This window comes from Aphelocoma coerulescens, chromosome 2 (genome assembly GCF_041296385.1).
Source record: "Aphelocoma coerulescens isolate FSJ_1873_10779 chromosome 2, UR_Acoe_1.0, whole genome shotgun sequence".
NCBI lineage: Eukaryota > Metazoa > Chordata > Aves > Passeriformes > Corvidae > Aphelocoma > Aphelocoma coerulescens.
The window spans coordinates 158,956,670-158,980,597 of NC_091015.1; the positions used below are offsets into that span (position 1 = coordinate 158,956,670).

A 23,928-nucleotide genomic window follows, 5' to 3' on the forward strand; every position below is an offset into this window, starting at 1 on the left:
GTTTTGACTATAATAAGGAATTATCAAACAGTATTTTACAGACTTTTAATTTCTTCCACTGAGCACTCTCTGCCTGGAATGGGAAAGAGCTGCTTCAGCACTCACTTATGTCAAGGATGACTTTCCAAAAAGGTACATTGGGGTAGTGCCAAGCCACTGAAGCAGATTCATTTCAGAAAACAGAACTGTAACTTTTCTACTAGACAATAAAAGCTACTGCTTAAAGGCAGTGATTCTCAACATCCTTCCAACTGCAGCCCTTCCTAGTTTTTGGCATAATAAGCCCATAGGCAGAACACTTACTTTACTTCCTCTGAGATATCCATCTGCAAGAGCAGGGGAATGGCAAACGGGATCAATCCCCAGCCCACAAACTCAAATAGAATTAAGTCACACACAGAGTGACATGGAAGTTCAAAAGACACACAAGGTGAAAAGAAGTATACTTAAGACCAGATAGGGACAAAAAAGGGGTGGGGGAGAGGGGCAGAAAAAGAGACAGACAAAAACCAGCCCACTGATGGCTGTACCTGATCCGTTCTACTCTTTTGAATGCTTCTGTTGATGGGAAGCTTTTCACTATAGTCACTGTAATCTGGGATCCCACAAAGCTGCTGTCACACACTCTCAAAAGAAGGACAGCTCTAGAATTTCTGGTTTAAATCGAATTAGTATTTCATGTTATCAATTTTATGACTGTCAAAGTTCCATTGTGTGTCCTAGCGAGTAAATAAAACGCTTAAATATGGGCTACACATTTCACACCACTTTAGATATTTACCATGAAAAAAAAATGAGGCAAAGAATCCTAATCATCACGTGCTCTACACAAAAACTGCTCTAAATTACACTCAGCCACATCAGCACCCTTCACAAGTTAGCACTTAGAAAGGTGTTCTGCAGAGAACAACACAACAGTTTAGTGCTTTCACCTGAATTTATTGCTACATTTCATCATAAATCAGAGCTCCACAAAAGTTTTAACTATGAAATCTTTTGAAAGCTTGATTTTTTTATATTATATTATCTGTGCCAATGTTCATGACTTTGAATCTGCCGTCAAGCTGCATGCCCCCTCACCCTCAACACGCTTCTCTGGTGTGCAAGCATTGTTATCAGGCATATTTAAATCAGTAAAGCACTCAAGTGTTGCAACACAGTTTAAAGTCAACACCATAAACACCATTCCCAACTGTAAATTCATAGCTTTCAGCCTTCTCCTTACCGTGCAGCTCTGTGCTAAAGAATAAAAAACCTATTTCTGGCCTGTTTACTCTTTAAAAATGCCTAGCTGGATATTTTATTAGAAAATGAGCACTTCTGAAATGACTTAAGATTGCTTCTGCTTCCAAAAATTCTAACCAAGTCCACTTTTCCCTATTCATAGAATGGATACTCAGAGGCCAAAATAGACACTCTTTTAAGTTAGAAAAACCAAAACCTGTCCACGTGCATTTTTTTTTTTCCCCATTTCTGAAAGCAAAGAGCAAGCAATTCCAGATCCACAGCTTAGCTAAGAAAGACAAAAAATATGTCCTACAACTATTTGAGAAGAGACCAGGCCAAACAGTACAAGTCTGGGAGAAATCTCAGTATATGGAAGCAAGTCCCCGCGCAAATTATTCAAACATGAATAAACTTTGCACTTACCTGATGGGAAAATGAAGACATATCTGTAGCTACCAGCCTTGTTCTTATAAACCTCTTAACTCAGAACTACTCCAAACATTAATTTTTACAGCTGTACTGTATCACAATTAAGACTAGGCAGGCTTTCAGCCTACCACTGTTACTTGACTTAAATGGGAAGTTAAGCAAGTTCCAGTATCTATTCAGTCAACCTAGACTAATGTACTTTGAGTTTTAAAAGATTCTTTAATTTACACTGTCTCTAGATAGCTATAATCACAAAGAAATGCAGAAGAATATTCTTAATTGGCAGAGAAGTCTTGGCAGTTTGTTCCTTTCCATGGCAAAAAGGAGATAAAAATCAAGGAATGCTATTCCTGGATGCTTTCAGTGAGGAGATAACACACAAACTGAGAAGGAAATTTTGTTGTATATATATGAACAGGTAAAGAAAAAGGGTGAATTTTATACCTCCTTGTAGGTGAACGGAGCCTCCCATTATATTCTAACGTACACACAAAAATAATATTAAACTGTCACAACTGTACAGAATTCAAAGGCAGACATCAGGGCAATCAATCTCATGTTACTACTGAATCACACTGACAGTGAAGACTGCTTGTGACAAAGATCACAGGATTAAATTTATCTGTAAATTTATTTAAAGCATTTGCCTTCACAACTTTGACAGGAGGATATCCTATAAAAGGTATCTGCAAGACAGTAAGTGGCTCCTACCTTAAAGATCTGTTCTGTCATCAAACCTGAAAAAGCCCGTTTCTCCTCTCAACAAAAATGAGATTAACTGGCCTGAATTACCAGCTTTTTCTCTCCTTGATAAACACCTAAAAGCAGGAAGGATGCTGGAATTTCCTAGGACAGTTACAGACATAACTCATTCAGGTCCCCACAAGTAACTTGTCAGTGACAACCCTTTATTGAAATTATATTAGTCAGAATTATTGCTACTTCTTTACAAGCCTGATACTGTCTGAGGAAAAGCCTTGAGACAGAAGTTTTGAGACTTAAAACCCCTGAAACTGAAAATTAACATAATGGACTATAAACTCTGAACAGAACTACTATAAATTTATTTAAGCTTAGAAGGAGCTACTGGACAGAGGTAGTGGTAGGAGGCAATATTAACCACTTTATCACCTGCCCCCATTATCTCCCAGGGGAGACAGGAAGACACATCTTTTATTGCTGTACAGCACAGAAAGGTTAGCTCTGAGAAAGCAGGAAATTAAAAAAAAACCAGCATTATAAAAATCAGGAGGGGGAAAGGCTGTCATGCCAGGAACACAGTTAAAGCCGTGCTGTAAACAATGTAACTGGTTCCAAGAAAGCAGCTGTAGTTATGGGTTATGTAGCAGCCTGTCTTTTCACCAAAGTCAAAATTCCATCAATGTTTGTGTTACAAAGGAGCAGTTCTGCCTGTCACATACTTGCAGGATTTAATATCTGTATATACTTACACCTTTTCACCATCTAACCATTAAAAACAAATCTCAACTTTCTTGTTTACAGATTAGAGTTAAAACTGCAATTTTCATCAACCACCTTGAATTCCAAAGGCATTGCCATTCACACCAATGCTTTAGCTGAACTCCAATCCCAAGCACAGCCCTTGACACAAAAAGCATGGCAGTCAGTCAACATGTTACTGTTACATCCTCAGATTTCAGTTTTACTTTTCATGGTTATTCAACACAATTCCTCACAACTCCTAAGAATAAATCAAGATTTCTCTCCCACTGGCTTTACTCGTTAAAGACTGCAACACCAGAGAGATCGCCAAGTGCTCAGAAGTTCCCCAGAAAACTCAGTTCTGCCACCATGAACACTTACGTAGTGAGATTGTCTTATCTTCTGAACTTACACACCAGAGATTTATTATCAGTTGAGTTTTGGTTTGGTTACTTTTTTCTAACCTTCCACCCTATCTTTCACACAGCTGAGTCTAGTCCTTTTATTTAATATCACTTCAAGCTGTATCTGGGAAGAAAAATACTGTCCATTCTTGTGAGATAATTTTACATGTAGCTATCTAAAGTCGGGTCCAACCAAATGGTGCTTAATGAATACTGAGATAAAAAAAGAAAGTACTTTGTCCTTGTACAACACAGATTACAGCAAAAAGAATTTGCTGGTATGTGAATTTTTTTTTTCCATTTCCCCAGACACCTTTTATAGGACCATGCCAGTTACTTTAACAGTAGCCAGCAAAATGTGCTGTTGTGCAGTTGGGACAGCCCATCTTTACACACCAGCACAAAAAGCTGCTACTCAGCAATCAAAATCCTTGTAAGTTGAAAAAAAAGTCACTTACAAATACTACCAAATTACTGTTTCAGTTACATGCACAATTTATGTCGGTTTTACACTAAGATACAGTTTAGAGTTTGTGTTTCTTGTGAATACGACACAATTACAAAGACTGTGATTCCTGATTTTATTTAAACAGAACAGTCTTTCAGCACTATCTGGGAGACCAATACTTAAATTTGCTTTGAGACAACAGGTTAGTAAACCAAGGTCTTAAATAATGGCTACAGTGCAGAGACATGTCATATTTGGAACAGATTTCTGAAAGGATCAGAAGTACAGCATTGGTTTGAAAGAAACCTGATCCTGGAAGGATGTCCTGCTTAACTTCTTGGTAGGACTTATGTTTAACATGAAATGCAAATCAACAAAATCTTGGATCTTTAGGATATTCCACTAACTGCCAGAATTACATATGCCTACAGTTTCCCAGGCTACTTTCCCTAGCAGCACAGAGAATATATAAAGCATAACCAATATGAGTTCAACTCTAGCTTTCCTTGACAACATGTTATTGACTGCCTCTGATGGACTTCAGATTAGGCCAAACTGTTCATCATTTTTAGATGCAAAAAAGTTCATTTCAATTCTCCTGGTTGAGAAGATTCAACTATTGCTTCTTTCCTAATAGTAAAGGAGGGCAAAAACTACGAAACAGATCAAAACATTCACAAGTCCAAAGATTAACTTGATTTAAGTTACTTTTCTGCTTCTTTACTACTCAACAGAACAAGATGGAAACAAGCAACTCAGACCATGAATACATAATGCAAAGTCAACACAAATCAGCAGATAAGAGAATCTCAAAACAGATTTTCCCAATGCATCATTTCCTGCCAAGAAGAACAGAATCAGAATGGTTTGGATTAGAATAGACTTTTAAAGGTCATCTAGTTCAACACCCTTTCATGGGCAGGGACATCTTCAGCTCAAACAGCTTGCTCAGACCTGGCCCTGAATGCTTCGAGGGATGGAACATTTACCACCTCTCTGGGAAAACTGTGCTGGTGTTCCATTATTCTCATTGCAAAACACTTCTTCTTTATATCAAGTCTAAATCTGGCCTCTTTTAGTTTAAAACCATTGCCTCTTGTGCTAGTGCAACAGGCCCATGTCAGAAGTCTGGCCCCATCCACCTTACAAGTTCTCTTTGGGTACTGGAAGGTGATCTAAGGTCTCTCCAGAGCCTTCTCCAGGCTGAATCACCCCAGCTCTTTCCACCTGCCTTTATAGGAAAAGTGCTTCATCCCTCTGATTGCTTGTGTGGGCCTCTTCTGGACTCACTCCAACAGTTCCAAGTCTCTCCTGTGCTCAGGACTCCTAAGCTGGACACAGTATTCCAGATGAGGTCTGAGAGCAGAGCAAAGGGGCAGAAAGCTGGCCCTGCTGTTGGGGATGCAGCCCTCAGGTCTTTCACCTCAGGGCTGCTCTGAACCTCTTCATTCCCCAACCTGCACTGATACCAGCACTTGTCTGGACCCAGGTTACAGACCTTGCACTTGTCATTGTTGAACCTCATGCTGCTCTTGGCAGCAACATCCTCGGACACTGTGCTGCCCACCACATCCAAGCTATTGGGAACCCAGCAGGAGACCTTCCACTGGCCGATGAGATGTACTGGATTGCTTCTTGGTCAGCTAGGATGGTCCAAGAAACATCCTCACGGGACTGGCACTGGCAGAGGCATCTCCCACTACAGCACTGTCTTGCTCTCACTGAGCAGCCCAGAGCTGCTCACTGCTGACTACAGCATCCCTGAGACTTCCAACACTGACCTGAGCCTCAAGCAATTCAATATCATCAGGACAGGACCCCAGGAGCTGTGACAGGATGCAGAGACAGCCTTGTCACTGACCCAGGGTGGCAGGCTGCAGAAGCGGGGGGGAAGGATAAAACACCTCTCTAAATCCACCCAGGAAGTGCAGGGCTCCCTCAGTCAGCACTAGGGTGGGGGAATTAAACCCACTGCAGTGATATGGTGGAGTTTGAGGGGCTGGAGGTGGGTAGGAAGCTGTGGTACAGTGGGAAGTTGGTTGTGTTATATTATATAAGTTTTTGCTATACCTTTACTCTTCATTTTTTCTTGTAGCATGCTAAACCACACGTAGGCTACTAACTTCTGAAAAAAAGCAAAGCCACAAAAATAGCTACAAAAAGTCAGTTTACACAAAATTTTAAATACAAACAGGAATCACTATAACTAAAAACCCTGAACTACATCTGCTAGCAGAAAAGTCCCACTTTCAAGCAGCAAAACCCATCAAGTTCCGTTTCGTGCAGACCACTATCAACAATTCAGTTTTTATAGTACTCTCATAAAATGAAGAAAACTAACGGAATGAAAATGTAACCACCCAATAAATACAGCACCACCTTTACAGAGTTGTACATTTCCATTCTAAACAAGACTGTCTAACAGGGTAAGTACAGCTCTGTTTGAAAATTACCGTAGCTGTTAATCAACAAGTATTTTCTTCCTGCCCTTCTCTCCCCCCACTTTTAGCACTGTTAGCTTCACACAAACAAAAGAGGGAGAACTTGTTGCTTTTCCATTGAGCAGGTTAACCTGTTTCTCCTGCTGTACGCAGTAGCAAAAAAGACTCCAATTGAAGCTTAACCCAGTCACAGAATTTGGTTTTGCAGAGCAGAAATGCAAACAAGTTGATTGATGCCAGTATGCAGGTGATGGGGGATTTGATTAGAGCCCAACACCAGCAGCTTTAGAAAATCACCTTCCACCCTGAATAGTGATACGTGAATAATCATTCAGCATCTTTTATAAAGAAAACTGCCACAGGAATGACACAAGATCCTGGCTTAGGACTACTTCAGAACCAGCCCTCAAGGTACAGGATTTTGTATCTAGTGGTCTTTAATAAAAAAAAAGGTGATTGGCTTCTTTCTCTCTCTATTCTTCGGTGTCAAAAAAAATCTCACAATCAGTATCACAACCAGCACTATCACTAACTTTAAATACATTGATTTTCAGCACTGATAAAAGAATAAGTACAGACATGCTCCTATTTTTACAGAAGTTATAAACTCAAGCATTACTTAAAGCTGAACATCCTCATTGTAACAGAAGCTTTTTTTCATGGAATATCCTTTCTTTGTCTCTATACTTGCTAAAATCCAAAGACAAAGAAAAGCCCTGATTTTCTCTTTAAATGTTAAAGGACCTTGACACTGAACACAGACTATTTATTACTCATTACACTCACATATATTAAATGCAAATGGATGTTTTTTGCAATGTATAAACAGCCAAAATTATTCACACCAAGTGTTTACCTAGTCCAACAGCAGGTATTTAAGGAAATATCCTCGGGACCACTTCAGAGGTAATGCAGAGACTGCCTGAACTACAGGTTACCTCTGCACATTTGATATGAACATCTTCAGCCTTTCCAACCAATAGTGACAGCAAGTGCCACAGCACAATTAAATTCTGTGTGAGGGGAGGGAGTAAAAAGAGCCTCATGTATTTTACAGATATTGCCATAAGTTCCTCAGTCATTCTGTCAGCCTGTGCTATATTGTTTATTTAATATACCTTTATCACATTGCCTTTCAATTTCCTTAAAATCAAGGCCTAAGGTATTTAGTTTAGTAAACTAAATATACATTCTAAGATATCCAATCACCTTACACATTAGCTTGATCTATGACCAGCTTTTACAGAAAGCAGACATGTATATTAGTTTGCTAGCCAACAAACTAGGTCAACCATTTACTGAAATCCATGCAGACTCAATCTCTGCAAACAAGCAGAAAAAGGCAGTGATGGTATGGTGGGGTTTTGTTTGGTTCATTTGGACTCTTCAACCTTTCTTAGAACAAGGCTGATCTGAAGAAGCTTCATGGAGTTTCTTTAATCTATTCCTAAAGCCCTGGATGACTGTACTCTTTTAGGTGGCACCTGAACAGATCATTAATCAAACACTAAGCCCACAAGGCTGCAGCTTTAACAACGTCCACCTTCTGCCACCAGTTCTCCTTCCACCTCTACTTTCCTGAAGGTCTCCCCTTTTTCACTCACCCTATAGCTCAAATTGGAGCACAGCAGACCAAGAGCGAGGCTATAGTGCAGAAGTCCTGGCTCAGAGATCAACCAGGTCTCAGATGCACCCTTTTGTTCCTACTACCAAAGTACTGGGAATTGCCACTCGCCTCAGCTGCCATGAGAAACTGCTTGTATGGCTGTGCAAGTCTCTCCCCTGGCTCAGAGGTACCACCAGTTGTGATTTGTGTTGGTTTTTTGGACTTTGGGTTTCTTCTTGCTTTTTTACTTATTATAAAACTGTACTCCAGCACACTGTCCATCCCTGAGCCAGGGGAAAACAAAACCAGTTAGAGTAATGCTGTGAAGAAGATATCTATCCTGGGACTATGGCCTATCTTATAAAAAGTGGAATAAAGTCATCTTCTGCTCCTTAGCTAGCACACTATTTTTAAACAAAGAAGATTACCATAAACCAAGAAGTTTAATATTTATGATTGCCACTTTGGCTTCTAAATTTGTATTGAATATAAATTTATTTTGGAACAACAGATGACAGGAATAATCATATTCAGACCTCTTAAGTGACAAATGATTCAAGTATCTATAAAAATGGAGAAGTATTATCATCCTCCTATCCACACTTCTCCTGTTTGCACACCAATGTCAGCAAACCTGAATCCACCACCTTAAACTCCCCTCTCACAACAACAAGGATACAGAGCATTTTGTTCACACAACCTAAAAACATGGGACAGGAAGAATGGGATTTGATACTCCTTTGGACTGAAACTATTAAAATGAGGGTGTAGGTTACTTTTGTTTTACTGACATGCAAGATGTCATTAAATGCAGTGTCTTTTCCATAAAGCCAGAATACTCACAGTGCCGTGCTTTCCCTGTCATGCAGAGTACAGCAGTTCTACACTTATTTAGCAACAATACAGAGCCCTCTGCAAAGGTCTGCTGTAAGTTCAGAACAGGAGAGCAGCCTACATTTCATATTTCCTTCCTTCTGCAAGGTTGAGTCACATCCTTAGGTCTCCTTTTAGAATGCTAACAAACCATGGTAGAAGCAAAAAAACCCACCCTTTAACAGAAAAGCCTTGCATTCAGGGGAAGATACAGAACTGCCAAAGGCCACAGTTCAATTCTTTGGCTCATCTTCTGCTGTGTCAGACAAGAGAACTGCACACCTTTTTTCTTGTCAGAAGCAAAACCTGATGCTCTTCACAGCCAGACAACTTCGTCAAAGGATTTCCAAGATAAATAAAAGGTGTTAGCATTTATGAGTGAATAATGCAGACAAATTCCTCATTTGGAATACAAATTACTCTATTTACTGCATATAAAAAAATACCCAAACCCAACCACCATCACATGGCAGAAAACAGAAAGTTCAGCTAGCTATAAGACAAAGCCTTTCTACACAGCAGGTTCAAAAGTATAAAATTAAGATCTGTATTTATTTCCTTTGGTCTCTCTAGCACTTTAAATATTTTAAGCCATGACTGCCAGAGATGAAACAGTTCTTGCCTTACTTCCTCTCTTCTACCAACAGCAACACCACTGGGCCAACATGGGTAAGTTCACTGGTTAAAGCTACTACAAGCCCACAAGCTGTTTGTTTGAAGTCTGGACCAGTTTCACAAGCCTGTTTTGTGTGGCCCAACCAGTACACAGGCTGGGGCAAGCAGAACTGTTAAATCAAGTAAGTCCAAGCTTTAGATGACTACTTTTGTTTATGCAATATACAATTATAGTTCGTTTCATCACACTGGAACAGATGGACCTTTTCAAATCACCTACCCTGCACACCTGTATGACCAGAATAATTAAGCAATTGGGACTAGAGCATAGCCCAGAGTATTTCATATCGCGTGTTTAATACCAATATTAATATCAATATATTTTACATTGATGTATTATAAATAGTATGTTTGCAAGTATTATGCAACAGAAGATGCATTTCTATCCAAACCTTCCAGTGAGTCAGAAGCTGGGCCATGAGACAAACGCAAAAACAATCATTTTCTTATAAACATGATAAGCAGATAGAACTGATCCCCTATTAGCAGGCAAATAGACTAGATAATACACTTCCATCCTTTCTACTCTCGGTAAGTCAAAGGTACTAATATTACTGTTTCAATCTTTATACGTGCTGCAGTTTTCCATAAACACAGGTTTAGATAAAATACATGTAAGTCAATAGTAAGAGGTGCAAGTTTCATTAAGATGGGGTAGTTCTGGAGCTGTACCTTTCACAAGTGTTTTCCAAAATAATTTCTTTGAAGTCTAGCTAGCTATTAAAACAACAATGCAGCATGTTTAAAAACCATGACCATACTATTTGTATTTAAAGATTAAATCAGTCTCATTTTGTAAGGTACAGAGAGTCAACTACTTGGCACTATAGGCAAGGTGCTGTAGGCAAAGGAGGAACTAATCACTAAGTTTCCGGGTTGAGGACACAGCTACTGTGTCAGAGACAAACTTCCCCTAAAGGCTTCTTTTCACAAGCAACATACAAAATTTGGAGGGGGGAGGATATTGACCCCACCTGTCTAAGAAAAGAATATTACCTTTTTCAAACTTGTCCAAGAAAAACCACAAAAGCCAAGCCAGATTTTCAGAATTACTCCCATATAACTAAGAAATGCATAAATGTATTCTATTGTAAAATCTCAGGCAGTAGATGCTGAATTTAGTTCTTCTCAAATGATACTAGGAAAGTTTGAAGTACTGACCTTGAAGATCAGTTTCACTGCAAAAGATGATTTTTTTTTTCCCCCCCTGGAATCACTGTTTTGGAAAAGAGTAGTGTCTCACGGCTCCTCACAAAGAAGAGAAGTTTGCTTCTGCACAGTAAACTTTACTCAGATCCAAAAGGAGTATTTGTCAGATATGCAAACCAGACTACTACAGTCTGCCCCAATTACAATTACTGAGAAATCCTGAGAAACAGCATAAAGGAAGAAAGAAAAAAGAAAGAAAGGAAGCCATGTCCTATTCAACAAGCCTTCCCTAATTCCAAAGCACAGTTCAAAGCAAACCTCTCTCAACTCCTGGCCTGACTGGTCCTGCATTCAAAACTGATAAACAGGCTACAGGGAGCATGCCTCCAGAACCCCTGAACCTCCTCCATCAGGAGAAGGGGGCCTGCCACTAGGTGATCTCTAAGGTCCCTTCCAACCCAAATAATTCTATGATTCTATGAAAAAAAAGGAAAGTTCAAAGACAAAATTCAAACAACTTCCTTTTCAGGCAGTTCTAGCCTCAACTTTGCAGAGATGATTACAAGTATTAATAATGCTAAATGAAAGAAGCAGTAGGATAACAACCAGATGTACTGTACTACTCAAACTCTACCAGTAGCTCCTTTTAGTTACTCTAAACTTTCTGGTTTAGGAGCATTCAGGCAGAAGCATAAAGCAGAGAAAAGTATGGCTAGTAAGAGCAAAAGAAAACACAAAGAATGCTATCTATGTCAGATATTTCCTGAAGGACAAGCAAGAAGAGCTTTTTACACAAGTGCTAAATAAAAGATGATAAGGAAGGACAGAGCAGTGAGAGTGAAACTATCTGAGCAGATGTAAAACAAGAGCATGAACCCCACCTTCCAGCTACTTCTATTACAGCACTGCAGGCAGGACACAGCCTCCACATTTCCGCTACGGGCCAGTCCTGTAACAGCAGCCTCAGCAATTTACAAAGCAGAGCACAGCTGACAGCAGTAAGGGAGAGATGATGTTACACAAAATAACCACCTGATAAGAGAGAAAATACTTTTACAAGGTGCCCTCCTTCAGTGAAGGGCAGCAGATGAAGTGCAGAAATTCATACTCTGGGACTGCCTAAGGCAAGGGGTAAAAAGAATACCTTAAATAAACCAGCTTTAAATCAAGCAAAAAACTACACATAAGCACAAGCACTTCAAAGAATTAGGGTATTTATAGAGGACTATGATGACTGCTCAGACATATCTAACACAGCTTTCACTCATTGTCTTCAATTTTTTTCTGTCTCTAGACTTCCAAAAAGTTGCAGCATAAGATTGAACATTGTCCTTGAAAACAGATACACTGAAATACCAACATAAAATAGCTTATCTTTCTTATGATTAATTTTTTAAGAAATATCTTGAACTGTGAAATGAAATTTTTGCTTGTTTACAACACATGACAAAAACAAAACACCAATCCTTTTGCAGAGAACAACACTTTACCAAGTAAATACATTTAGTTGGTTTTTTTGTTGGGCTTTCTTTTTTTCTCAAACACTTATTCAGAACCAGGAAATAGACCAATTCTAAGCACAACAATTGTGCTTTTCATTTTAAAGAGAGTCTGACTTTCAACTTTTTTTTTAACATTCTAAAATACTAAAACCAAATATGACATGTTCTCTTAGGAAGTAAAAGCTATGTAACTGTGGAAGCTAAACACAAATTACTGGATCTCAGTAAGTGATTTTTAGTTCCTTTACTGAAGCTATTGCATATACATCAAAAACACAAAATTATGCAGTACTGAATCATTCTGGCAGTGTTGTAAATCCAACAATTGTAAGAAATTGAACTTTATTGTACATAGCATTTTTTATTTCCTGACAACTGTCAGCAACACACAGTGCCCTGATGAGGCAGTGTGTGCATGCCTGTGCCCTGGCAGGGAGGACCTGCCCCCAACAGATGGAACACGAGCATAAGCAAAGCCTGTATCATTCATATACCAAAATAGGGGCTTAAAAATCACTGAGGTATTTTGGCCAGCAATTAAAATATTAGTTTCCTGAAAGTATACGTGGATTCTACATCAGCTCAGATGTAGAATTTGCTTTGGATACAACTGTCCTGCTTGAGTAGTGTCTTGAGACACAATCCAGCTGACTACCTGCACAGTGTACAGGCACACCAAGCACATGGGTGTACGTGTGGTGCTACAGATTTATACACACACAAAAATCTATACACACAGAGAGTAACCAAGATACAAACTATAGCACTTTATTATGTCCCATCCTCTGGAGACAGATGGCTTTTGATTTGCCTTTTTTTTTTTTTTTGGTTGGGTTGGTCGCTTTTTTCCCCTTTTAAAATAAGTTTTATCATGACTGTACTTCCTTTTCTTTTTAGTGCTGCTACTCCAGCTCTCTCCTGACTCACCCACACGTAGCTGTGCTTCAGCATGTTGTAGTTCATGTTCTTTTATGAAGTGTCACTACAATTCTTACTTGAACTGAAGAGACTCAAATTGAATAAATCCACCCACAGAGGTAAAGGTGGGCAGAGCTGACATCACACAACTAAATACACAAAAAGCCTATGTAAGGCCAGATACAGCACCTGAGGTTCTAACTGTTTAAAGATTTTGTTTATGTGTCCTTTTCCACATGAAAGTACCTCAGGTTTGAACACCAATGTTTGTCACATTCCCAGTATCACATCAGAAGCCAGCTGTGCTTCTGAGAAACCCAGACTGACTCTTGAGATCAAAAGCACTTCCATGATCATTTCCTTCTCTGACAGGGAAGAAAGATCTCTGCCTTAAGACTGAAGAGACATTTGCTACCAATGAATGCCACAGTTTCAAGAGAAAGTAAGTTTCCACCAAATTTATTCTATAGCAGAAGTGTTTCTAGTCCTCCAAGCTGCAAAGCTGATCAGCCAAATATTAACTGAACATAAGCCAATACAGCAGGTCTGGTAAGAAAAGGCAAAATACCACAGCTCCACCCATAGAGGCTACTGGTCTTTTCTTTACCCAGGAATAAACACTTTTTCTTTTTTTTTGGTTTTGTTTTGTTTTGTTTTAAACTATATAGTTTTCTAACCAGAATAACCTTAATTCATAGTATTTCTCTTAAAAAGGAAGTTTCCAAGAAAAACTGAGTGATGAGCATGATTCAAAATAAAAATGAAAAAAAATTAAAAACTCACACACACAAACCACCAAAAAGCCAAGAGGGTAGCAAAAGGTTTTTTACCATTCCTCCTACTGACAGAAGAAACAACAGGTTTATACTTCTTATATTGGTTGATACAATTTCATTTCAACAGAGAAACTCAAGAGCCACAAGGGTCTACAAAACAGAAAGAGCTTACAGGTCCAGTGGTGACAGCAGGACAGAAGTGTCAGATTAAACAGATAAGCAGAGCAGTGTGGATGATTGTGAGACTCCCACCTGAAAAATAAAAACCAGCCCATTCCTCCTTCCTTCATCATAAAGCAGAGAAAGGAATTCATTGCCCACAATTCTGTTAATAAGGCTGCAGCACCACTTCAACTCCTCCATAACATCTAAACACCAAGTAGGTGTCTTTTCACAACATGTGCCTGTTTGGCCCTAAAGCTGTGTGAATATTGCACAGAGAAGGAACGCATCAATATCAAATGTTTAAAGGAGCTACTACACCAGAGTACAAGTTCTCCAGAGTCACACAATGCCGGAATTAACACTTCCTCATTTCTCTGAGCAAGCTACATAGTTACAAAAGAAGAAAGTAGAAACAACTTTGCCTTTTGAATGGCCATGTGCCGCTGCTGCAACAACCCGCAAGACCCGGAGCACTGCCGGGTTCTCCGATTCGATTAGGGCAGCTATATGCCCAAAGAGACTACAAAAACAAGAAACAAGTGTGAAGTAAGAATTCATTATTAGAAAGGAATCAGAACAAGAGAAAAGTAGCAAGTTCTATGGAGATGTGACTGCAATATGTAAACCAGTCTAAAAAGAGTCAGGCTACAGTCATTTCTAACCATGCAAAACTAACTGAACTTCTCTGTGCCTTTGCTCCTCGTGTAAAATAGGAAGCAAACTACTTCCTCATCTCACTGGACCATTCTGATAATAAATAACTTTACAGAAAGCAGTACCAGACTATCCATGAGGAAATTACCTGTATCTCTGGAGCAATCTAGCAAGAGCATGGTACTAAAGTCTAAAGCAATGAAGACATACTGTTGAGCACTATGTTGACTAAACTAGCACCAGACACCTGGGGGGGATGAAGCAAGGCACTAATGGAAGAAATGGTCTCCAGTTATGTATTCATTCATGGCTGCTTGCTTTCTGCAATTTCTGGACTTTTGAGCACTGCTTTGTAGCCTAGTGGTATAAACTCTTAACCAGGAAATGAGTCCAGACAATTCATCCTCTTGGTTACATAGCACACAACCAGAATCAGAACCATTTGCTCACAACATCAATTTTTACCACTCAGAGATACATATTAAGCTAAAGTAGTGAAGACATGTTGGCTACTAATGGCAATGGACAAAATGTTTCATTTCACTTTAGTCCCTTCCTTACAGATTTTCTAACTCTGCTTTTACCATCACAACTTCCTTGTCCAACAGACCTATTTCTTTACAAAATACTCCTCCTGTCCACTGTTCCCTGCCCATCAGCTCTCTTTTACGTATTTTCTTTGTCCAGTGAGTCCTCATTTTCCATGATGTCCCTAAGATGCTGGGTGAGAGGCAGCATCACTCCTACACACTTCCTCAGTACTGACCAACACTTTCCACACAGCCAAAGAGCTCACAACCCAACCTCTCTGATAGTTTATCATCAACCTGGGCCTAACTCAGTCCCAGATTCTAATTAATATTCTTCCCTTCTTTCAACTCAAAGCGAGCTGCTCCTTCTCCTAATTAATTGTCATCTCTCCTCACCTCAGCCATCCTCTCCATCCAAACCTATTTCTTCTTCCATGCTGCCTGCCTGGATACATGTTTATTAGAGCATGAGTTTTCATAGGACTGTAATGGGGTCAAACTGAGGCCCATTCTGGACTAGGGACAGGGAGAGAAGCAAAGCAAGAGGCATCAGCCCTGCAAAAACACTCTGCTCTAAAGCTGAGACACACTAAAGTTATTTGAAGAGCTGTCAAATTTTAAGACTCCCATTACAACATCTGTTCCCAAGCTTCACTTTTGGCAGTTACTGAAGTCATTTGACTGAAATTCCTTTGAAAACCTGACACAATATTAACATCAATATTATGTCACACTCAAAATATTAGATCTTAATTAATAGTCTCTTACACTGCCATTTACTAGACTCTACTGCCAGTCACACCTACAGTGAGTTTCCCAGTGGGACACAATTCTACCCCATGTTTATTAAGAAGCCAGAGTCACAGAATAATGGAGAGTTTCCCCATAACAGCTTCGAACACTGCTAAAACCGGAAACTTCAGAAGAGATAAGAAAACAACTTGGGCTTTGTTAGGCTATGGAAAGTTCTTGCAGGATTGCTCTCCAAACTTCAAGGCTGGAGATACCAACTAGATTATGCTATTCTGTTACTCCTGCTAAGAAACTAATTCAGCTCTGAACTCCGAGATGCAAAGGTAAGAACAGGTAAAGCATTTACTATTTTAGTGCTTAAAAGAACATGACTTTAGTCAGTTTTACATGGGAACAAGCAAAGCAGCCATAGCAAAAGATTCAAAACCATCCTTACAATTCAATTGCCTGTTCAGCTGACAAATCCACATCTCCCCACACAGAGCTTCTACACAGGAGCAGGAAATCTAAACTCCGAATCAATTAACTGCTTCCATAAGCAATCCTTACACAATGCTCTCTCTTGTCTGTATGATCTTCATTTATATAAAAGGTCAGCAATTTTATCTTTGAGATGAAGCTTCATGAAGTCTAGTGGTTACATATTTCACTTCCACCTTTGAAGGGAACAGTTTCAAGTAACCGTATGTCTCAGCACATAAAAGGTGCAAATACAACAAGAAATGAACTGGCTTTTCATGCCCAGAATGCACTTTGCTTGAGAATTTTCACTTTCAAGGACACTAAACAGGAAGGTTTTGTTAAAAAAAAAAAAACAACAACAAAACCGCCAAAACAAAAAAAAAACACCAACCCTGCTATGAATGTATTTCTTATAAATTCTCACAGCTTTTTTTTTTTTTTCCAAAATGACAGTGCTAGAATCAGAAAACTGTCTGGTCTTTTGAGGTTTTTTTTGTTTGTTTTTTTTTTTTTTTTTTTTATTCTCATTTTTTTTATTCAGGAGAGGGTCAAACTGATTTGTACATCAGAGACTGAAACAAACACCTTTGTTGTGCAACACAAAAAGGCATTCCATGAGGATGTTACCCTCAAGACTGCTATAATAAAAAGGAGAACGAGCCATCATCCAGTGCCACACCTGACTGGAAGAATACGCAATTAGATCTAACTTTTGAAGTTATTCAACTGCTACAGCCACTAGACACAGAAACGGGGCTTTCCAGTCACCTAATTTACAACTAGGGCTCCTAGGAACTCATCTATTACCTTGTGTAGTACACCAGAAAAAGTTACTCATGCTAACACTCCATTTAATTTAATCATCTAGTACTGAAGGAGAATCAGAATTGCCTCATGGCTGAATTTAAGAGTCTTTTGAACTACACCAGTTAAACAGAATTTGCTCACAGAACAGCCTTCCGCTACTGGGGAACATTTAAGCCCTGTAGTCTGAAGTAAAAAGTGCTTTTAAAAATATATCTAGGACAGTGTTCTGCTGTCCTAATCTTATATAAAAATATAAGATTTTTTTTTTTGCCTGGTGGACACCAATTTCAGGTAAAGCATTTGCTGATGGAATCAGCCTCCCAGATAAAACGTATTAACTGCCTACAGGATCAAGCTTTAGGTTTTGGTGTGGGTGGCAGACAGAAGGCCTGTTTTGCAAGGCAAGCTATTTTTGTAGCTACAGCCACACCAAATTGAACACACTCAAATCTCACAAGCTAAGCTGTCCCAGACCCAGTCACACTGTTTGCACAGGGACCACCTGGGAATCCCAAGTGCTGTAGCTGTAGATACAAGCCAGAGAAACAGTCCAGCACTTAGTAATCAAGACCACAAACCATAGAGCACTTTCACTGAATGGGAGTAATTGAATAAAAATATATCCTCCCATACAAACATCATTAGAGAAAACTAGTTTTAAACACTTGAATATTGTACTTATGTACAATCTCTTTGTTTCAGAGATATTTGGTCCCCAATTTTTCCTACAGTCCCCCAATGATTTCATGCAGTAGAAAAAAAATGGCAGGTTTGGTCAGTCATATACCATTCCCTAAATGCAGCATCAGAACTTCAGGTTAGTGCAAATAAGGCAAACAACAGCCTTTCCCAAGACACACAAATTAGTCAATACTTGTCTAGGTACTAGAAACATAAAAATTCTTCTTCTAGGCGCTGAAAAAGCAATGCTAAAGAACACTCAAAGATAATAAGTCTGGTACTAAAAATCCTTTTACAAATCAATTTCATGAACAGCATTAACATCATCAGAGTTCACCAGAAATAAATTACTAAACATTTCATCAATACCACTGTATTCAACAGCAACAGTAAATGAAAAGGGCAGAATAACAAGACAACAAAGATTGTAACAATAGATCTGAATTCATTACCCACACAAACAGACTGAGAAGGACAGGGTCAGCCCTTACCTCACAACCATGACTGTCTTACAACTATCCTGAAATTCAAATGATCATGAGTGAAAGGCCAAAGAACTCACTATTTTCCCCGTACCTTTCAATTATGTTCTGCCTGTAACTAGTTCCACTGTTTCCACAGTGAAGGTATTCTCTCTACATCAGGCTTTCACGTGACAGAGAGAACAAAATGCCATTTCTAAAAAGCAGAATGCAATTAAAACCACAGGGGATGGGGAACACAGGAGAAAATGCTGCAACTAAAAACACTTCCAGCTTTACCTAGTCAATTCTAAAACTGCTCATTGTTTGTTACTGGTTTCTGTTAAGCTCTGCTGTTTACATGATTGCAATACACATATCCCCAGTAAGCACTGGAACTGCAAACGTAAAACAGCGCCTATGTAAGAGCCTATTACTCTCAGCAAATTTTAGACGGAAATACTCTGCCAGCTGCAGCAGCCAACTTGTGGCACTCGAGAGAAAATTCTTGAATCACAGATGGGGGGAAACTGAGGTGATTTTATACAAGATCCTGAAATTAAAGGCAATCAAGTAAGTCCCTGTCTCCATACACATGAAGAGAAATGAAGATTTCTCAGCATTGGGTAGAGGTGCTAAATTTTCCATGATCCCAAGGAAGAAAATACTGATACTCCTAAGTAAAGTTTATATGGCCATAGATTAATAATAAAGGAAAACTTAAGAGGTATGCAAGAGGACCATCCATTTATTTAAAAGTGCTCTTGATATACGCAAATGAATGGGAGTAGAAAAGACATCAAATGGTACATACAAGTGGCCAACATTTACAGCTGGAAAATTATTTGAAATAATTCTTACCCTGCCTAACTGATGCATGTATTTCAGGTGCCATGGCTAGTAAGCAGTGCCAATGCCTCAGGGTCCCCAGAGCTTAACTCTTTCCAATCCAAGCACAGTTGCCTTCATATCCCCAGTCCCCGCACTCTCAATTGCCTCTGAAGCCATGTTGAGAGGCTGGAGGGATTCAGTTGGACCAAAATGACTACCAGGGTGACTCTCTGCATCCTGGTTCTAAGCACAGGAGCTGGCACTGACATTCAAGCCTTGTGTGGATTCAGCACATATATTCACATGAGCTGCATGCCTTGCCTGTAGCACATTTGCTTGACAGCTGATAATCCATGAGATGCAATTTGACAACACTCAAAATATTTCAGCTTTGAAGATACATTTTCAAATATTTTTACAATGAACGCGTCTCATAAAATTGATTTGTAATATACTTCAGGGTAGTTAACATTACCTTAATGAACAGGAGTCATTCTCAACTCATGCCCATCAACATCAACTACAGAAACTCTTGGTATAATTAAAGAGAACAAGCCTTTAGGAAGGACAGGCAAAGGTGACAACTTTGACTTACACTAGCGCCATCATTTCCTAGAAACCACCAACCAAATGAACTACAACAGCCACACACAAACCTGCTGAAGAAACAAATCCAACTCCTTGCACACAAGCTTTAATTTTGCCTGTCTCCATTACATCAAGATATGTGTTGGTTCCATCTATGCCCCCAGCTGGCAGGCAGGCACAAGAAAAAGGGGACTGCAGGCTGTTTGTGTGTCTGTATTCTCCAAAATACACAGTGAGAGGAAAAAAAATCTGCATTTATGTTTACCATGCCAAAGCAGCTGCAGAAATCCAAAGTGGCCCCTACATATGCTTTTCCAAATGGCAGAGACAATTTCTGTTACTGTATTACTCAATAATTCAGTAGTTTGCAATACAAATATTCCCCACCCTTCTGTCTCTTTACAGTATTAATTCCAAGTGTTTAGTGAGCGCTGTTAGAGATCTGGTGACAGATACCTTAAGGTCCCCACGTAAGTGTCTTTAAACTATTGCATTCAATTAATTTAACAATTAATTATTTTGCAAATACATATAACTACTGATAGACACAATAAAAATTGACTCATTTCTTCTTTTTATTAAGAGATCAAGACTCACACAAAACTCAGAAAAAGGGACAGGACAGTTTTGTGTGCAAGAAGAGAACTGGCTGACACCAGGTTTCCACAGCCAATGCAGGGAAAGTTTCACAGGAAGAGGCAGAGACTTTCAGAAGACAATCTCTTCTTTAATCTGTCCCCTCAGGTGGCCCCAGCTAAACTGCAAACAAGGAAGAAAATCTAGAGCACCTGATGACAAATGGAAGTTGTATAACAGATGGGATCAAATTCATTCCTTACTTTCATACAACCGTGGTACTTCTTGACAGGGATATTTTAAAACGGATCCTGGGATCACTTCTTTCCACAGCCCCTGCTCTCAGACAGCTAATGTATGCAGTAACAAATCTGACAGTCTGACTGGGATAAAAAGCTATCTTCTCTCCTACTCAAAGCTTCTGTTTCAACAATAGAATACTCTCTGTATGCCAGGCAAGAAACAATCCAACTTCATGTAACAGCAGTATCTTATTCATGTGGTTTAGGATTTTGCTGTTAAGCTTGCCACACAGAACCAAAGATACATTCTGCAAAACACACCTTGCTGAACAAAGGTATTTGTTGGGAGAACCTTTTAAGTTTGGATCCATGTTCCAACCTTGACGACAGTAATCTCAGGCTGTTTGCTGTCCAACACCTGTATCTGCTACAACCTACAACAGAAAATGTTCATTAACTAATAGCTGTATTTAAAGTCCACGTAGTCAGAGCGCAAAGAAAGAAGATTCTTCCAATGAGAGGGGAGAGAATTTGAGCAAAAGAGACTTTGCAATTTTTACCATTAGAAACAGTAATAAGGAAGACTCCAGATTATCAGATCAATCTAGAAAATGTTTTACTGGTTTAAGGATTAACATTCAAGCTAATGTACACTTGTATTTCCATACTATGTTACCAGAAACTCAGAATGACAGATTTAAATGTTAGTAAGACTCCACTAACACAGTAGTATGACAGCTGTCACACTATTGCTGACATTTGGATCCAGGATGCTGATGCTATGGAACAGATAAAGAAAAAAAATTTCAAAAACCTTCGTAACACACAGTCTCTTGATTTCTTTGGTATCTGAAATGTTTCTGTGAAGAAACTTCTTATATTTTACGACCAAGTGAGATATGACACCAGATTAAAAAGTAACAGAACAAAATTAAGTTGCAGGCATCCTTATTCTCGAATTATACGGGAGAAAATTATAACGCAATTAAAATTTTACTTTATCAGCTACATAATGAATAGGTTAGAAACAACACTCTCCTGTTACAGACTCCAAATTCACCTTCACCCCACCTGGAATTACAGTCCCAGAATCACAGCGGCGCACACAAACCTGCAGGATACACCCTAACCATGACAAATATGCTACGATCCCTGTATTCCGCTTAACCCGCTGCATGTTCAGCCACACTCCGAAAGACTGCAGATGCCCCTTCAAGAGGTCTCCTCCTCCCGCTGCTCCCGTTATCCCTTAACACTGTCACTCCATCCCGCGGCACTACCTGCATCCCAGGGGAGCCGCCCGCACTGGCACCGGGTGCCAACCAGAGCCTGTGCCCGCGACAGGGAGAAGGAGCCGCCGGAGCGCCGGGGAAGCCCAGGGCAGGGCAGCCAGTCCCTGGTGACCCGCGTGGTTCCCCCGGCGAGGGAGCAGCGGTCGCCGCTTCCCCCGCGCCCCGGGGCCCCTCCTCGCCGTGCGAGGGGAAGCGGCGGCGGGACGGGAGAAGTTGCGAAGCGCTGGGGGAGCGGGGAGAGCAACAGCTGGAGCCGGGCGGGGAACGGGGGCCCCGCGGGAACGGGGCGGGGGTCGCGCCGCAGGCGCCGAGGTAACACGGGGGATGCAGCGGAGAGCGCCCCGCCCGGCCCCTCCCGCCCTCCGCGCCGCTGGCACTCACCGAGCCGCCCCGCGCACGGCGATGCGGGACCGGGATCCGGAGCGGGACCGCGATCGGGAGCGGAGCCGGAGCCGCCGCCTCCCCCGCTCGGCCGGAGCAGCGACGGAGCAGCGCGCGCTGGTGGCGGGAGCGCGCCGGGAGCGCGCGCGGGCGGCGGGAGCGCGCGCGGGGCGGGGGGAGCGGGGGGGGGGGGGGAGAGCGGCCGCACAGCACCGCGGGCACCGGCCGTGCGGGCGGGCGTGCGCTGACCCGGATGTACCGGGGGGGGCGGCCAGCAGCAGGTGACTGCGCAAGCGCGCCCAGCCGCCACCGCACTGCGCATGCACCTGCTTCGACTCCGAGTGTCTCGGGCAGGGGCGGGGGAGCGAAAGAGAGGCGGGCGGGTGAGGCGCCGAGTGGGGCAAGCCCCTTAAAGGGGCCGCCGTCTTCCCGCAGCCCCCCACGAGCTGCTCGTTAACGTCACTCCAACAACGTTATTGATTAAGCCAGTTGTGTGCTTCTGGAACATTTTTAAGGCCTGGCTCGGGGGTTTAAGTGTCTGCAGTTGGCAAAGCCAGGTTGGGAAGGGAGATGGGGTGCTCCTTCTCTGGGAAAAGCAGGGCTGCTGGCTGAAAGCAGTGCAGAAATGTCTTCCCAGGTGGATCGTGTTGTAAGATCAAAGCAAAAATAAATTTTAAAAAAGTAATAAGAAAAATGTGGAAAGTTGTATCCCTCAGTGAGCACTGCCAGAGCCTTGTACCATTGCGCTCAGGCTGATCCTGGAATGCTTTCCACCTCCATCTCCGTGAAAACGCAAAAGACATGCAAAATGTGTTTAAAAAAACACAAAAAAACCCCCACATGGAGTTGTGGGGTTATTTACCCTGGAAAAAAGGAGCCTCAGGGAGACCTTATTGCTCTCTACAGCTCTCTGACAGGAGGCTGGAGCCATGTGGGGGTCGGTCTCTTCTCCCGAGTAACAAATGACAGGACAAGAGGAAATGGCCTCAAATTGCGCCAGGGAAGGTTTAGATTGGACAGCAGGAAAAAAATTCCTCATAGAAAGGGTTGTCAAGCGTTGGAACAGGCTACCCATAAAAGTGGTGGAATCACCATCACTGGAGGTATTTAAAAGATATAGATGTGGCACTTGGGGATGTGGTTTAGTGGTGACTTTGCTACAGATTTATGGATGGGCACAATGATCTGGAAGGTTTTCTCCAGCATGAATGATTCTAAATTACTCTAAACACAAAAACATATTTTAAGAATATTTGATGGGCTTAATTATGTGCTTTCTGTGCAGGGCTAGGATTTGGACCCAATGTTCTTGTGGGTCCCTTCCAAAACAACATATTCTGTGATTTATGAAGGTTTCAGATTCCATATCACACCCTATATTTTGGTACCTTCACAGAGGGACAATGCACATCCTGAACTGCTTCTCCTGCTGTGGATAAATTCCCCAAAGCAGAGGGATTGCACAAATACCTTAGTTTAGGGCTTGCTGCTTTAGTAAAAATCCACATAGACTTTACTGAGAAAGAAAAAAAATTAAATTCTGCCCGTTTTTTTGGGGTTTTTTTTGCCTTGGTTTTAGGTTTTTTCCTGAAAGTAACCTGGAATCTAGACAAT

At 40.8% G+C, this 23,928-nt stretch overlaps 1 protein-coding gene across 7 annotated transcripts in view; it reads right to left on the reverse strand.

The window, feature by feature from the left end:
- Nucleotides 1-23,928, reverse strand: part of CYRIB (CYFIP related Rac1 interactor B) — a 96,850-nt gene that overhangs the window by 53,388 nt on the left and 19,534 nt on the right. For 2 of the 7 annotated variants that reach the window (XM_069005490.1, XM_069005482.1), the window contains exon 1: nt 22,315-22,462. The exons of 1 other annotated variant lie outside the window; for it this stretch is intronic. The gene's annotated coding sequence lies outside the window, so the exon portion shown is untranslated. Of the gene's footprint in view, nt 1-11,576; nt 11,654-20,962; nt 21,076-22,314; nt 22,463-23,928 lie in introns of those variants that run through there. 4 more of the 7 variants (XM_069005488.1, XM_069005487.1, XM_069005486.1 and 1 more) reach the window with 3 other exon arrangements.